At 43.5% G+C, this 15,494-nt stretch overlaps 1 pseudogene; it reads left to right on the top strand.

Moving 5' to 3' along the window:
- The first annotated feature begins 966 nt into the window (after window positions 1-966).
- On the top strand, window positions 967-15,188 carry LOC110542787 (R-spondin-1-like; annotated as a pseudogene).
- Window positions 15,189-15,494: the final 306 nt, after the last annotated feature.

Here is a 15,494-nt window from a genome sequence, read left to right as displayed (position 1 = left end):
TAAGTGCACATAGGGGTGAAAGCTCTGTGTAGGCATCAGCTCAACATCTCCATCTTCAATGGATTGTGTAGGTGTTGTCTACAGCAATGGAGACGTTCCATCAGTTTGTGAAGAGCAGCATGTAGTCTTGGCAAGAGCCTGGGTTGTTTGGGAATTCCCATGGGACCCTTTTGGCCAACAACTCAATTAAATATAACCCAATCCTGATACTGGAAGCTTCATTTGGTGACAATAGATGTCCAGTTGAGCCTCTGTCTCATCCATTACTTGGCAATTTCATTTATATTGCCTTCATATGTGTGTGTGTGTGTAAATATATATGTGTGTGTATATATACATATTATTTATGAATTGTATAAGAGATGTCAGTTTTTCTTTTTTTCCTCTTTTTAAATTAATTTATTTTTTATTAATTAAAGTTTATTTGCCGGGAACCAAGGCTATTTACTGAAGCCAGAGTCAATTAGTGAGACAAAGCTATTTAGTGGAGACAAAGCTATTTAGTGAAGCCAAAACCAAGTAGTGAGCAAAGGTCATTTAGTGGAGACCTAAAGCTATTTAGTGAAAGAGTTACCTAGGACCCAAAATCATGGCTGATAGATTGTGAGGACATCCGTCTGTCAGTTTTAGAGCATCCGTGAGATGTCTTAAGAAAACATCCTTATGGTATCTTGCAGGTGCAATATTTAAGTCATGGAAGCACTCTTCCTATCTCCTGCAGCAGTAAATTAACCTTCCCCCTTTTTCCTGCCTTCTCCCTATATAAGTTGGGTAAAAATTTCTAATAAAGGAGGCCTTGATTAGACTAACAGACTTGGCTCCATTCTTAGTGTTTCTTGTTCCTCCACCTCCCCCCCCTACCCCCACCCCAGTTCCTTCCACCCTCCTTTCTTTAGGAACCCTTTGAAGTCCTGCAGGTCGAGGCATTTCTGGCGCCCAACGTGACCTAAAGGTGCAAAGGCCTGGATGGATCGTCGTTCTTCAGTGGCCACAAAAATACATAGGATTCAGCGTTTCCACTGGGAAACTAAAAAACTGCATAAGAGATCTCCACAGAGCCGCCAGTCTGTGAGTTTGATCCGAGAGGTAAGTCAGAACGACGAATTATGGGACAAGATTTGAGTAAGCATGAGTTATTCTTACAGGGCCTCAAGAAGTCCCTCAAGACGCAAGGAGTAAGGGTTGAAAAAAAAAAGGATTTAGTTAGCTTCTTTGTTTTTATTACTTGTTTTATTGATCTTAGTCATTCTGATAGGTGTAAGGTGAAATCTCAAGAGAGTTTTGACTTGCATTCCCCTGATGGCTAAGGATGGTGAACATTTCTTTAATTGTTTCTCTGCAATTTGAATTGCCTCTATTGAGAATCCTCCTTTTAGATCTGTACCCCATTATTAATCGGGTAATTTGTTTTCTTGAGATCTTTATGCATTCTGGATATTAGCCCTCCCTCAGTATGTAGTTGGTAAAAATCTTTTTCTATTCTGTAGGCTAACATTTTTTTTTCTGAATGTCCTTTGTCTTATAGAAGCTTTTTAGTTTCATGAGGTCCCAAGTATTAATTGTTGAACGTGGTGCCTGTGCTGTTGGTGTCCTCTTCAGAAGTCGTCTTCTGTTCCAGAACATTTCCCATTTTTTTCTTCTATCAGTTTCAGTATGTCTGATTTTATGTTGAGGTCTTTGAAAAAAATTTTATCATTATCGTTTATTACAATTTATACAATTTATATCCCAGCTGTGTCCTCCTCCCTCATCCCCTCTCAGTTCTGCCCTCCCTACCTCCCTCTTCTCCTCCTATGCCCCTCCCCCTGTCCATCTGACCCTTCCTCCTCCCCTTCCATCTGACCCTAGCATATCAGGTTTCATCAGGACTGGCTGCATTAGTCTTCCTCTGTGGCCTAGCAAGCCTGCATACTCGAAGGGGAGGTGATCAAAGAGCCTGTCACCGAGTTCATTCCAGAGAAAGGCCCTGCTCCCCTTATTAGGGATCCTACTTGGAAACTGAGTCTACGGGCTACATCTGAGCCAGGGTTTTAGGCCCTCACCATGCATTGTCCTTGGTTAGGGTATCAGTCTCTGCAGGGCCACGAGGGCTCAGTTTTTTTTTGGGGGGGGATGCTCTGTTGGTCTCCTTTTTGAGCTTCTGTCCCCTTCAGGTATTTCCCCCTCCTTTCATAAGATTACCTGCACTCTGCCGAAAGTTTGGCTATGAGTCTCAGCCTCTGCTTTGCCACCTCCATTGTAGAGTCTTTCAGAGGCTGTCTGTGGTAGGCTCCTGTCCTGTTCCCTGTCTTCTCCTGCTTCCAGTGTCTATCACATTTGTCCTGAATGAGGACTGTGCATCTTCCCTAGGGCCTTCCTTGTTGTTTATCTTCTTTAGTATAGATTTTAGTATGTTTATCCTATATTATATGGCTAATATCCACTTATGAGTGAGTATATACCATGTGTGTCTTTCTACTTCTGGGTTACCTCACTCAAGATGATCTTTTCTAGTTCCCACTGTTTGTTGCAAATTTCATGATTTCCTTGTTTTTAATAGCTGAGTAGTATTCAATTGTGTAAATGTACCACAATTTCTGTATCCATTCCTCCGTTGAAGGACATCTAGGTTGTTTCCAGCTTCTGGCTCTTACAAATAGAGCTGCTATGAACATGGTTGAGCAAATGTCCTTGTTGTATAGCTGAGCATGTTTTGAATATATGCCTAGGAGTGGTATAACTGAATCTTGAGGTAGCGCTGTTCCAAATTTTCTGAGAAAGCACCAGATTGACTTCCAAAGTGTTTGTACAAGTTTACATTCCCACCAGCAATGGAGGAGGGTCCCCCTTTATCCACATCCTCTCCAGCATGTGTTGTCACTTGAGTTTTTTATCTTAGCCATTCTAATAAGGTGTAAGGTAAAATCTCAAGGTGGTTTTTTTGTTTTGAATTTCCCTGATGACTAAGGATGTTGAACATTTCTGTGTTTCTCTGCCGTTCGATATTCCTCTATTGAGAATTCTCTGTTTAGCTCTGTACCCCATTTTTTAAATTGGATTGCTTGGTTTGTTGATGTTTAACCTCTTGAGTTCTTTATATACTCTGGACATTAGCCCTCTGTCAGATATAGGGTTGGTGAAGATCCTTTCCCAGTCTGTTTTGATGACAGTGTCCTTTGCTTTACACAAGTTTTTCAGTTTCATGAGGTCCTATTTATTAGTTGTTGATCTTAGAGCCTGTGTTGTTGGTGTTCTATTCAGGAAGTTGTTTCCTGTGCCAATGAATTCAAGGCTCTTCCTATGTTGAGGTCTTTGATCTATTTGGATTTGACTAGATCCATCCATAAGCATGGATCTATTTGGATTCTTCTACATACAGGCATCCAGTTTGACCAGCAACCATTTGTTGAAGATGCTATTTTTCGGTGTGGATTACAGTGAGAATTTTGGCTTCTTAAAAAAAAAAAAAAAACAGTTATATTATGTGAATATGTTTTTGTTTTAATCTCAGGTGTGGAATATGGGGCTGCTTCAGTTTACGTACAGCTATTGACTATGATTGTCTCATGCATTAACAGGGGTGTGATTTGTGCCAGCTGTAGATAGTTTGTTCTGGGAACCCTTGAGAGGGTACAGTTGCCAGAGCCCAGAGAAGGAAGGGGGGAGGCTTCAAAGAAGAAAAAGGCAACTACTGCCCCCTCCTGCTCCTAGTTGCTGTTGCTGCAGTTTGAAGAGAGGTTGGAGATATCCTGACTACAAATATTGGACTTGCCCCAGGAACACATGACCCTAAACAGCAGGAAGTAGCTTAAAGAAATTATGCCCCCATTTCCCTTCTAACCTTCTGTATCTCCTACTTGCTATTTGGGTGTTGGAAGGAATTGAGTTGGAGAAGCATGGCAGATATAAGAACCCAAATGTATACATACACACACACTCACACACAATCAGTGCCAACAGTGTATTTCTGGTTTCTATATATATTTTAAAAATGTGTCCATAGCTGATATGGATTTATGGCTGGGGTTTCAATTCAATTTCATTGATCAATATATCTGTTTTTGTGCCAATACCATTCTGTTTCCATTACTACAGTTTGGTAATATGACTTGAAACAAGTGGTGGTGATATCCCCAGCAATTTTATTATTCAGGATTATTTTAGCTATCCTGGGATTTCTGTATTTCCATACAAAGCTGAGAGTTGTCTTTTTAATATCTGTAAAGAATTGTGTTTTAATTTTGATGGAGATTGTATTAAATTTTACATTCTTTTGGTAATATGGCCATTTTTACTATATTAATCCTATTGATCTATGAGCATGGCCTGCTTATTATCTTCTTATATGGGAGTGGGGGAAATCTTCATCAGGAGTTCTGCTGCAGAGCTATGGATGACACAGGGGGGTTGAACTTGGAGGATTAGAGGAAAAGGTGAAAATATGCAGTTAGCTTAGCCCTAGACCCCTTGCCAGAATGAGAACTTTTCATAAAATTTAAGTTCTAAGTCTCTGGATTTAATTCTCAGCACTCTGTCCCCTTGCCAAAGTATAAGAAGCCTATCATCTTATTCAGACATACTGAAGAAATTGAAAACAGGATTCAAGGAGCATTTAAGATTTACATTTTTGTTGCTGGAGAGGTGGCTCAGCAATAAGGACACTAGCTGCCCTTCCAGAAGTCCTGTGTTCAATTCTCAGCAACCACATGGTGGTTCACAACCATCTATAATGATAACCTTTTCTGGCATGCAGATGAACTCATATACATAATTAAATAATTTTTACAAATATTTACATGTAAAATTTTTATTATATCTATCTATTTGCAAGGGGTAGGAGTTAGGAGTCAGTTCACTCCTTGTACTATGTGGGATACAAGGATTAAACTCAGGTTGTCCAGTGTGGGAACAAGAGCTTTTATCCACTGACAGTCTCACTGCTCAAGCATCCAAGATATAAAAGAATTTTGTCTTAGAGGATGGGAGTTTTCTTTTACCCCTCATTGATATACTGTGTATCACACACACACACACACACACACACACACACACACACACACACAGAGTTTTATCTTTAAACAAAAATGACCTATAACTTTTCTTGGAACCATAAATAAAAGGAACTGAGTTTCTCCAACCAAGGACCATGTATGGATATAACCTAGAACCTCCACTCAGATGTAGCCTGTGGTAGCTCAGTAACCAATTGGTTTCCCAAAGTGAGGGGAACAAGGACTATTTCTAACAGGAACTCAATGACTGGCTCTTTGGTCTCCCCACCCCCGAAGGGAGGAGCAGTCCTGTTAGGCCACAGAGGAGGGCTTTGCAGGCAGCCCTGAAGATACCTGATAAAACAGGGCCAGACGAAAGGGGAGGAGGTTCCCCCCATCAGTGGACTTGGAAAGGGGCACGGTGGAGATGAGGGAGGGAGGGACTGGGAGGGAATGAGGGATCGGGACACGGCTGGGATACAGAGTTAATAAAATGTCACTAATAATAATAAACAATAAAAAAAAGGAAATGAGTACTTACAGAATGCTTGATATAGTTCAGTGTGTGTGTGTGTGTGTGTGTGTGTGTGTGTGTGTGTAGGAATGTGTAGCTGTGCATATGAAGACCAGAAGCTGATGAGTATCTCCAATGTTTTTTGTTGTTTTTGTTTTGTTTTGCTTTGTTTTGTTTTGAGATGGGGTATCTCATTGAACGTGGAGCTCACCCGTTGTTTAGGCTGGCTGGCCAGTGAGCTCCAAGAATTTGCCTACCACCACACACACCCCTATTAAAATCTGAGGTTATAGGTGCAACACTACTAGCTTTTAAGTGAATACAGGGTATCTGAACTCAAGTTCTCATATTTGTGTGTGGGAAGCCAAAGTTCTTTCTCAAGCTGTGGACAGCTGCTTGCTTGGCAAGCTGCTCTGTTATAGAGTATTCAGTGAAAAACATGTTTTTGCCCCGGCCTTTACCTTGAAAGAGAATAAACAGTAGTTTTTTTCAAGTTTCTTTAACTTGTCTGTGAGACCTTGGACCATGCCTGCCTTACCAGAATGTGGTCTTTGAAAACAAATTTGACTGTTTCATGAACCCCATCCTTGTACTGATGTGAACCACTATGCTTTGTCTTTGAAAAGGAGCTGTGGAATAAACTTGGTGCTTTCAGTACTGAATGACAGCCCTTTGAAACTACCCTAAGTTTTCTTTCTCTTTCCTTTAACCTGTAATTTCTCAAGCCCCAGTCTGTCTGCTGTGTCCCAAATTACCTACAGCCAGTTCTGTCATTTGTGTACCATAATGATGAGGCAACTCCCTAGTCCCAAATTTCAGAGATTTTGCTTAACACTTTATAAATCAATCTTAACTTGATTTGCACACACTCTTTGTGGTTTTGTTTTTCATTGGTCTTCTGAAATATTTCTTAAAATTATAGATTTTTAAAGATTTGAAAAATAAAACATAAATGGAACAAATATTTAAAAACGAAGCAGATTAAACAAATATATAAAAGTGTCCCCACCCCCCAAGGGAGAGCAGTCCTATTAGGCCACAGAGGAGGGCTTTGCAGCCAGTCCCGAAGATACCTGATAAAACAGGATCAGATGAATGGGGAGGAGGACCCCCCTTTCAGTGGACTTGGAAAGGGGCACGGTGGAGATGAGGGAGGGAGGGTGGGATTGGGAGGGAATGAGGGAGCAGGATACAGCTGGGATATAGAGTTAATAAAATGTAACTGATAAGAAAAAAATAAAATTTAAAAAAAAATTGCTTTCAAAAAAAAAAAAAAAAAGAACAACCAAGGGTGCATAGAGAAACATTGTCTCAAACAAACAGAAAGACTACTTGAAAAAACTGGTTATGTTCTCACCTAGAAGACCAGTAAATTACATGAAGATTCTGCCATTTTGTTTGAGTAATAATTTTTTTTGCCTATAGTCTTCATATTAGAATGAAATAATTTTTATTAAATTAATGTTTTTTATACACAGGCAGTAAAAATGAAGTCAAATGAAATTCTGACAAATAGTAAACATCCAGTTCTGTAAAAGAAGTTGTCCATTTTGTGTCATACCAACATATATAATTAAATTTTATTCATTAAAAGTAAGGCCAGGCCTGGAGAGGTGACACACACCTATATTCTCAGTACTCTGTGAGGCAGAGGCAGAGGCAGAGGCAGGAAGGCAGATCTCTGTGAGTTTGAGGCCAGCCTACAGTACAAAGCGAGTCCAGGACAGCCAAGGCTACACAGAGAAACCCTGTCTCAAAGAAACAAAAACAAAACAAAAACCCAATAGATAGATAGATAGATAGATAGATAGATAGATAAATGGATGAATAAATAAGAAAGTAAGGCCAGGCCCCAGGCAGTAGTGGCACATACTTTTAATCCCAGCACTTAGGAGGCAGAAGTGAGTGGATCTCTGTAAATTCAAGCCAGCCTGAGAGAGTTCCAAGACAGCCAGGGCTACATAGAAAAACATGATGGGGGTTGGTCTGATGCTGATTTCTGTTCCCTGAAATCGGGTTGTAGTCCAGAATTGGGCCTTGTCATGATCATTGATCAGTTGTGTAAATAGTGCTTCCCAATTATCTCTGATTGGTTAATAAAGAATCTGGAGAGCCTATAGCTGAGTGAGAGAGAATAGGCCAGACTTCTGTTCCCAGTCAAGTGGTCTCAGGTAGGGACCATGAGGGAGAAAGAAGAAAAAAGAAGAGGTGGAGAAAGGATGTGGCCATGAAGACTGACCTAATAGAGCAGAAGCAGCCCAGGTAGGACTAATGTGGCAAGTAATTCAGAACATGTGGCTGAAAAGTAGTCAGAATTAAAATGAGGAAATCATGACATTTGCAGGCAGATGGTGGGATCAGGCAAAGATCATCTTGAGTGAGGTATCCCAGAAGGAGAAAGACACACATGGCATATACTCGCTTATATAGACCTCTAAGATAGGATAAACATACTGAAATCTATACACCTAAAGAAGATGAACAAGAAAGAGGACTTGGGGTAAGATGATTTAATCCTCACCTAGAAAGACAAATGGGATGGGCATTGGACATAGGAGAAAACATGTAACAGGACAGGAGCCTACCAAAGAGGGCCCCTGAAAGACTCTACCCAGCAGTGTATCAAAGCAGATACTAAGACTCATAACGAAACCTTCGGCAGAGTGCAGGGAACCATATGAAGGAAGTAGGAGTTAGTATGACGTGGAGAGGACAGGAGCTCCACAAGGACCAAATATATCTGGGCACAGGGGTCTTTTATGAGACTGTTTCTCCAACCAAGAACCATGTATGGATATAACCTAGAGCCCCTGCTCAGATGTAGCCCAGGGTAGCTCAGTATCCAAGTGGGTACCTAATAAGGAGAACAGGGACTATTTCTGACATGAAATCAATGGTTGGCTCTTTGACACACACACACTCCCCCCCCCCCGAGGGAGGAGCAGCCCTGCTAGGCTACATAGGAGGACTTTGCAGCCAGTCCAGAAGATACCTGATAAACCAGGATCAGATGAAAGGGGAGGAGGTCTTCCCCTATCAGTGGACTTGGAAATGGGCAGGGAGGAGATGAGGGAGGGAGGGTGGGATTGGAAGGGAAAGAGGGAGCTGGATACAGCTGGGATACAAAGTTAACAAACTGTAACTAGTATTAAAAACATAATAAAAAATGTCAAAATAAAAGAAAAGTAGCCAGACTAGCATAGAGGATTAGAATAGCAATAGTTGCCCAGTTCTAGGCCTTAAAGCTTGTTGAGTAAATCTAACAGGTCTCTGTCTTATTATTTGGGAACTAGAGCAGGTGATTAGAAAAGCCTCCCTGCCCCAAAATTATAATTTATCTTTTCAACAACCCTGTCTCAAAACAAAAGTAAGACCAGAAAATGAGCAGACCAGCCTATAAAGCTAGGTCCAGGTCAGCCAGGGCTGCCTAGTGAGGCCATGTCTCAAAACAATAACAAAACAAAAGGTAAGGGCAGATGTTACAGACACATATGAAGACAGTGGTGAAGTACATGATAAAGGGGGCACAATCAAGACATGCTAACGGTCCCCAGAAGCTGAAAGGTACATGAGTACTGAGGAAATTCCCACTACACACTAAGTTGTATTCTACATACTTTTATGTGTTTGCTGTTTAGAGAACAGAGTAATGAAAATGTTAGGGGCGTGCTCAAGCCTGATGTCCAAGAAGATGTTGATAAAGCAATCATTCCAACTAATATATATATATTTCTTTTTTTATTTTTGAGACATAGCTTCTCTGTTTAGCCTTGGCTGTCCTGGACTCACTTTGTAGAAAAGGCTGATCTCAGACTCCCAACTACCTGCCTGCCTGTGTGTCGCATTGTGCTGGGATTAAAAACATGCGGCTTTATGGCAAGCACTTTTATACACTGAGCCACCTCACTGACCCTTGGCTGATATTTTTATATCATTAAATGATTTCCTACAGAAAAAAAAAAACATAAATTGTAAGTGTCTTAAAAGAAAAGTACACAGCTTAAAGAGCTAGAAACAGTATGGGACTAGCTTTCCTTTAACTGATGCCTTTTAATTATCATAAACTGTATCAACAGGACTTTGGGGAGAAGAATGGGGAAAGAAATAATGAAAAACAATGTTTTTAATATAAAATTCCATATCCATAAATCCCTAATCTATATCTGGAGTAGAGGGTAACTCGTGATTGCACAGCTTTCTTTTCAAATGGATAAACCAAATGACTGATTCAGTATTAGAGTTTGAAATCTGCACATCTATGCATGATGTCCAGATGTCCAATCTGAGAGACTATGGATTACCACCTTCTCAAAGCAAATGTATTTTGCACTATCATATCGATTCTCTCTTTTCCTCTTTATTTGGTTGGTTGCTTGGTGGATGGGAGGGTGTGTGGGTGGGGATTTTTTTGTTCTTGTTGTTGTTCTTTCTTCTCTGTGATCCTCAACAGAAACCCAAAGTGCCTCAGGAAGTTCACACTGCTCCAAGTCCAGTGGGAGGCTTGGCAACTTACTTGTTCCTATGGCTGCCAAATGCTGCAACTGAGTCAGTTCTAGCACAGCCTAAGAGGGAAGGAAATGGCTCAGTGAGATATGATCAAAACCCACAGAGGTGAATAAAGATACCCTTTGGGGCCTTATGGAATAGGCAGACCATCATGGGCTCCAGAGCCATCTGTAGTGCTTTCTGTTCTTCCTCAAAATGGTTCAGGCAGGAGGTGGGACAGCTCAGTGTCCAGGCTGGTGAAAGAGGCTATCAGCTCATCTGTGATGCCAGAAGCCAAGCGATCCCACAGCCCTTTTCCTCTCTCACAAGTGTTCCTTTCACAGCACCTGGTGGTCCCTAACCTGTGGCAGGGGTGGCCACTTTAGTTTGTGCTTAAGGGTGTGGTGAGTGGTAAGGGGAGCTTTGCAATGACCTACTCACAGGCTAAGAATGAAACTGAACAGTTGCAGAGTTACAGATAATTTGCCCTTGGCAGAGTAGATTTGGTACTCGAGACCATCATATCCAGAGTGCAATGTAGAGTGTGAGAAGCTTCTTTCACAAAGTGGGGAAGGGAAGAGAAGAGAGGGCCAGGAGGGAGGGAGATAACTAATGAATGCTTTCTTACCAATAGTCCTCCTTCCCCATTTAGCCTCCTCCCCCTTTGCTACCCTGCCAGGACTGGTCTGCCCTAGACCCTGACTATCTTGGGAGTCCTAAGTGGCCTGTTCTTCTGAGATCCCAGAAGGACAGGAGCAGATTTGAGCCGCATGCATGTGTGTGTGCATGTGTGTGTGTTCGCCCCATCTCCCAAGCAACAAAGATGCACAGGATCAAAGTGACTCTTCTCTACCTCTAACACATACACTCCCAACAATGCTCCACACCTAGCCGTGGGAATTTTTGCTCCTCTCCCAACAGCCAACCAATTGAGTGAAGAAGCTCCCTGGCCTAGAGAAACTGGCCTGGCAGATACATTTGCCCAGCATGGGCCATTGGATAAGGGAAAAGGAAGCTGCCTGTCCCTCAGAAAAAAGAGGTGGCATGCTACCTCTCTAGGAGACATGCTGCACCCTCCCTCCCACCTGCTCACGCCTAAATGAAGGCGGTTTTATTACCAGCTCCCAGATGCCTCCAAACAGGAAAGAAAAGCTCCAAGTTTACTTTACTCCCCAGTTTGCTTCTGCCACCTGCTGGAAGGAAGTGGGAAGGTGCGTAGCCAGTACGCAGGTGCCTTTAAAGGCTCCCTGAAGGGGCAGAGCTCTACGCATAGAAGAACCTCCCTTCTCTCAGAGGTTCTCTCTTCCTCATGAAGTTTCCCAAAAGTGGACCAGAAGACATAGCTGCAGAGGTATCCTGTCCATATTGGAGATGATTGTCATGCTGCTGTCCTCTCCTCTGGGAAGCTCAGACCCAGGGAGGCTGAGCTTGAAGAGGCTCAGAAAGGTGCTTACATCTCAGAAAGGAGGAGTGAGTATCCTTGGGATGTATGCCCAGTGTTTTCATTCTCACAAGTGGTCTTTAAATTTCCAAATGCATCATTCATTTAATTCCCCATGTCTACAGGACTTTCCAACATGACCTGGGGCCACAGAATAGCACAGCAGGAAGGAAAACAGATCAAAAACAGTCTTCTTCATTTTGCAGAGTAGAAGCAGCTACCATTCTGACACCAGTTCTGTATTTGCCTGAGGAAGAAGTCTGTTTCATTTTGTCTTGTTTGCTTGCTTGTTGTTTTTGAAACAAGGTTTCTCTGTGTGTAGCCCTGGCTGACCTCTAACTCACAAACATCAACCTGCCTCTGCCTCCAGAGTGCTGGGATCAAAGGCATGCACCACCATACTCAGCTGAGGAAGAAGTTTAAAACAGCAGAAAGGAACAAGACTTCAATACTGTTCAATTCAGAAACAGAAGTGAGAATTTTTTTCAGAGATAACCATGGGGTCTAAAGTTGCAGTTTAGACTTAAAAGGACTATGCAGAAGAGACTTGTTAGGAAGGCAAACCTAGAGTGATTAAGTTGCATGGGAAAAGGCAAGGTTTGAGGACAATGTCATGGCAAAAAAGGAGCCGCTAGAACTCTGAGTTGGAATATAATGGAAATGATTTCTTACAATCCAGACTTGGGCAGTGTGTGTGTGTGTGTGTGTGTGTGTGTGTGTGTGTGGCAATTGTTGCTAGAGATTTCTGTCATGATATCAATAGTTAAACCTTGGTCTAGTGTCAGACCCTTATGGTAGCTACCCCCAGTTCATTAGTGTACTACTTGCCTGTGTACATAGGGTTCCAATATAAACAAATTAGCGTGATCCCAGCTCAATAAATCTGAAAAGTCACATTCTTCGCTGTTGGTTAGCTATGACCATGATGCAACTGAGGCCAATGTGGAGGCTATTTCTGATGCTCTTGCTTTGGGGACTCTTTTCTCTCACTAGGTTGCCTCATCCAGCCTTAATATGAGGGAAGGCCTCTTATTACAACTTGATATGCCATGTTTGGTTGCTATTCCTGAGAGGCCTGCCTTTTCTGAAGGGAAACTGAGCAGTGGATGTGGTGGGTAGATGGAAGAGGTAGGAGATGGAGGGACAGAGGGGAAACTGAGGTCAGAGTATAATATATGTGAGAAAAAATTGGTTTAAAAGGAAGGTTTTTTAAAATATTATTGTTCTGGAGGAATGTTCTGGCTAGTTTTATGTCAACTTGACACAACCTAGATAGACTCATTGGAGAGAAGGGTGCCTCAATTGAGAAAAATGCTGCCATAAAATCAGGCTGCACACAGCCTTAATGCATTTTCTTAATTAATGATTCAAGGGGAAGGCCTGGGTCATTGTGAGTGAGGCCATCTCTGGGCTGCTGGTCCTGGGTTTTATAAGAAAGCAGACTGAGCAAATAACTGGAGCAAGCCAGTAAGCAGCACCCTTCCTTGTCCTCTGCACCAGCTCCTGCTTGAGTTCCTATCCTGACTTCCTTCAATGACGAACAGTGAGGATGAAACGTAAGTCAAACAAACCCAAGCGTGGCGAAGTGTGTCAAGAAAGATAAATCTAAAAAAGAGATAAAGAAGTTGACTAGTACAGTGGAGTCTCTTTCTGCACAATTGCAGAAGTTACAGTTTAGGGAGTCTGATGAGGAATCCCGGAGGGTTAACAGTCCAGTACCCACTATTATTGTGGGGATAGAAGCCCATCACCACCACCAAAGGCACAGAAACTTCCAGTAACTGGCGGTGGCACAAAAACCCCAAGGAAAATGTTGCCGCTTGTCTTCCATAAGAGCATCCACCTTGCCATTACAATCAATGATTAAGGAAGCAGCTCAGCGAGGAGAGGATATTCTAGGAGTTCAACCTTTTCCTGTTATTGAACAAAGGGGCCCTCTCCTGGAGAGAGTCCTCAGACTCTCAGCAGGTTCTGGGAGGGTCAGATGCTCTGGACTCCCAGAGAGAGTTGGAAGACTCTCATCTAGTTTTTGAGCTGGTATAAGGTCTCTTTTCCTCTCCTGCACAGAGAGCAAAGTCAGGAGGCGCCAGTTGGATGTTTTGTTTTTGTCACGTGTGTCTATCTGTCTAAATGTCTTCTTGTGTCTGTCAGTTGTGTTATGCTTGTCATTGTCTTATTATGGACTTTTCTGGATTCCTTGCTAGTAATCATGGGCCAAACTTCATCCACTGGCCGTCTGCTAACCCCTTAACTTGGTTTAGCTTATTTCAAAAGAAAAATGCTTCAGTTGGTACATACCAAAAACGATAAGCTGGCTCTATCCTTGAAGCCTTGAACCTGGAGCAGGGAGTCTCCTGCCTGGGTCAAATTGGCTGCCTGTGCAGGCTGTTCATAAAGGGGTACCAGCAGCTTCTCAGTTTCTCCAGTAAGAAAAATAATGGTTAATTCTGCTCCAAAGCCTCTGTGGTCATAAAAATTGGATTCAATAAATAGCAAGGTGCTCCTCCTTATAATTATAATGAGCAGTACATAAATAGGTCAGAAAAATAAAAATAGGGCTGCAGTATTTTCCTTAATCCTGATTCCACACTGCTGGTGTAGGGAACAGAGTCTGGGCAGCAGACTTCGGGGGACCCCGAGGGCCACCCCAGTACCAATGTGCATGGCAGGATGCTGGCAGCCAAGAGAGCAGAGCGTGGGGCCTATCTACCACAGTGTGGGACCCAGTGACCGTGCCCTCACCCCTCCTAGCTGCCCTGCCACGGTCACTGCTCCAGGTCTATCTTGGGGTTGAAAAGACTTCCCATGTGACCCTCTGAGGTGGCTTCAAACAGGACAGGACTCCCCCCCCCCTTTGGGCAGATAGAGAACCCAGCTCCACAACCCCCTCAGGTCTCAGCTGAGGGTACGGTGGATTTGGGCTGCAGCCGGGCCTGGGCTTCCTGCCATTGACTCAGCCTCAGAGTCTTTAGCAAGAGACCACCCCTCTTGTCTGGGGCCCAGGGCTGGCCTGTGACTATGTGGCTTGGCTATGTGTGGTGGCTGTGTTTCTGAGCTAGACACACCTCACTATGAGCAACCAGGGGACCAAGGGCAAGAGGCAGAGGCAGATCAGTGCTGAGGGGAGCCAAGCTTTTGCCAAGGGCTGTGAGCTCTGTTCAGAAGTCAAAGGTTGCCTCAAGTGCTTGCCCAAGTGGTTCATTCTGCTGGAGAGGAATGACATCCGCCAGGTGGGCCGGTCCTGCCTGCCTAGATACTTTGATGCCGGAAGCCCTGACATGAACAAATGTATCAAATGCAAGATGGAGCACTGTGAGGCCTGCTTTAGCCACAACTTCTGCACCAAGTGTCAAGGGGGCTTGTACTTGGACAAGGACAGCTGCTATCCAGCCTGTTCAGAAGGCTACGTGGCACCAACAGCACCGTGGAGTGGAAATGAGTGAGTGGTCCCTGTGGGGGGGCCTGCTCCAAGAAGAGGAAGCTGTGCAGTTTCTGGAAGGGATCAGAAGAGTGGACATGCAGGGTGCTCCATGCTCCTGGGGAAGACCAGACCACCTGTTCTGACACAAAGGAGACCCAAAAGTGTACAGTGCGTAGGATGCCATGCCCTGAGGGTCAGAAGAGGAGGAAGGGGGGCCAAGGCTGGAGGGAGAAAGCCAAGAGGCATCCAGCCAGGAAGAACAGCAAGGACCCAGGCTCCAACTCTCGGAGACACAAAGGGCAGCAGCAGCCACAGCCAGGGACAACAGAAACACTCACATCAGTCGGACTCACCTAGGCACAGCGGCCCATCTCCAGATCTGTGTGGAAGAGCCCAGTGCTGTACTGCATAACAAGAGCTTTCCAGTACCGGAGCAGTTGGAACAGCAAGTCCACACATACTCCACCCACCTACCCATCCATCTACCCACCTATCCATCCATCTATCCCTGCACATTCATGCTCACAAAAGGCCATCCGAAAACGACCACACACACACACACACACAAACACATACACACACATACATGCACGTGCGCACATGTGCACACTCTTGAGGTCACTGAAGAGACTCCCATTCTGTGCTCCAGCTGGATACTCAGTT

This window comes from Meriones unguiculatus, chromosome X (genome assembly GCF_030254825.1).
Source record: "Meriones unguiculatus strain TT.TT164.6M chromosome X, Bangor_MerUng_6.1, whole genome shotgun sequence".
In the NCBI taxonomy this organism is placed as follows: domain Eukaryota; kingdom Metazoa; phylum Chordata; class Mammalia; order Rodentia; family Muridae; genus Meriones; species Meriones unguiculatus.
The sequence above is the reverse complement of the archived record's forward strand: the minus strand, read 5'-3'. Positions and strand labels throughout refer to the sequence as shown.